The sequence below is a fragment of the Wasmannia auropunctata genome, unplaced genomic scaffold (assembly GCF_000956235.1).
Source record: "Wasmannia auropunctata unplaced genomic scaffold, wasmannia.A_1.0 LD336049.1, whole genome shotgun sequence".
Classification (NCBI taxonomy): domain Eukaryota; kingdom Metazoa; phylum Arthropoda; class Insecta; order Hymenoptera; family Formicidae; genus Wasmannia; species Wasmannia auropunctata.
The window spans coordinates 180,932-183,628 of NW_012026841.1; positions in this window are offsets into that span (position 1 = coordinate 180,932).

The window sequence follows — 2,697 nt, forward strand, 5'->3', positions numbered from 1 at the left end:
TTTATTATAAATTCTTAATCTAAATACTACGAATCTTCTTATAATTTTTAAATATATGTCATGATAATTCAAAATATGACTAGCACGAACTTTTGCAAATTGTGTACTTAAAAATAATTTCTAATTAACGTTTCGAAAATCATTAAAAAATTTGCTATAACAGCGAAACATTTGTTCTAATGTTATAAACACTTTAAATGTGTTGATGTTAACGAAACATAAAGAATTTGTAGTGTAACATTTTAATTGTACATATTTTGTAAATGAAAAACGCAATAGAATTGGCGATTTTATCGATTGTATACATTTATTGCATGTAGTACATGTTTTAATAATAGATGTTATAATGTACCCAGCTATGTTGTACAAACTGTTTAATTGTAGATGCGACAAATATGGTACTGAATTTTTATTAAAGAAGGGAATCTCATTAATAAGTTCTTGACATTTATCGATCACAGATTTTTTTTCTTTTTTTCTTTTGATAAATGTTCCAAAAATCCTAATAAATATTGTCTATCGTCTGTATCATAACTAGATGTAGAAATTTCTTTCATATACATTGCAGTGGCAATTAATTTTAAGTTATTAGTAAATTGGAGTGGATTTGGTATTACATTTTTCTGTCTAATTTGTGAAAAAAGGTTTTCGACATAATCTTGCGTAAACCTTGAAGTTAAAACGTATTGAAAGTTTTTTTTTTTAATTAAGTATTCAGTTAAATCAATAATCGATTGTGTACTAATCATGATACCCTTTTGTACGGGTTTAAATGCACCACTACCTATTTTTAAATTAGTAAAAATATTAATAATTTCGCGCAAGAAATTAATATTTTCATTATATATATATATATATATCTATATATATATATATATATATATATATATGTATATCTTTTTTACCTAATGCTAATTTACAGTATTTTGTCATCAAGGAAAACCACTTACAAACAAGTTTTACAAACCATGCAGTGGTACGAAACTTTGGTTTGTTAATCTCTAACGCTAATAATTCAAGCAAAGAACTTACGTTATGTGAAAATACATGTTTGGCTTTATTTACCTTCATTTTATTGAAATTGTTACATTTAATATCATCTATCTTTAATTTGGGTGTTAACAGCAATTCAGAATTTTCTTGTATGTTTATTAGCTCATTAAAATGATTTAATTCAATCTTATTCGAAAATAAATTATACTTAAGAACTATATCGTCAGAAATGGTTATTACTTCAATATTACATAATGCTTGTTTTAAATTTTTTAATATGTAAGGTGGATCAGCAATAATGTATAAATAACGAGTGGGATCAACTGGATGAGTGATGTAGTTCTTCATTTTACTATATCTACCAGTGCTAATATCTAACAATTTCCATAGGCCGGTATTTCCAGAACCCATGTCCGAAGTAATAAAATTGACATGAAAACCTAATTCCTCTGCTTTACTAATAATCTGAAAAATAATTTCTTTTAAGGTATTACTGTTAAAACTATTTCCTGTAAAATGATGCCCCACTATATGCTTTCATCGATTACAAATACTTATAAGCATGAAAACAAGAGCATGTGTAGCTTTCTCACCAGGAAATGTTATATCTCCTACTAATGATCCAATTGCAGGATTATAACATTTCTTTGATGTTATAGCCATTTCATCAAATATTAATCTACAATCGAAATCTGTTTCATTAAAAGAGGATTCTTTTAATTTTAGGAACTCAAACATTTGATTTGATATTCCAGGTTCAAATTTGAAGTTTTCTAATTTACGCGACAATGTTCATAAACTAGGAAGTGATATTCCTTGTCGAAATTCCTCATAACCACTAGTTCCACAAGTAAATCTTAATTTTAATGCACGTTGAACTGTCTCGTTTGACCAATCTCGAATACGAACTTTTTTTAATAATGCTCTTACTTGATCTTCATTAAATATTGTACTCATAGCTTTCTTGTACTTATCATTCTCAAATTTGCTTTCTATAATTTTATTTCTATATCGTAAAGCTTTCATTTTATTTCTCATAATGATAAAACGTAAGTACTGTTTCTTCATCAGCTCATTACATTTTTTACACTTTTCACGTTCTTTTTTTTTCGTTTTTATGAAATTCAGATATGGGTATATTTGCTGACGATGTTGTAGGCACGATGATGTTCGAAATGTCATTTATAACCTAGAAAGATTGCACATAAGTTATGTTATATATAATACATGTTATATATAATACATTTATCCTTTTTTAATACTTACTATTTCAATATTATAATAACTTCTTCATTTTCAGTGTTGTTAATCACTTCTTCACTTGTACACTTACTGCTTTGCATATTATGGGTTATTTGAACAACATTACTTTCAGTACTGCTATCATATTCTATGTCTTTCGATGGTACCTGCTTTAAAAAAAAAACAAAAATTATATTACATCTTGTTTCAATTTATGCTTGTAGTTAGTATTACATATTCTTTCCATTAGTAATTAACACAGCTCACAGTTTCAATATTAACTTCTTCATTTACTTTATTTGTACATAATTTATTGTTTTGTGTACTGGTTATTTTATTAATATTGCTCTCAGTACTATTATCATCCTGTACGTCTTTTGTTGGAACTTGCTTTTTTATAAAAAAACCAAAAATTGTTGGTACTGCATTTTGTTTTAATTTTTGTTTGTTATCAGTATTCCA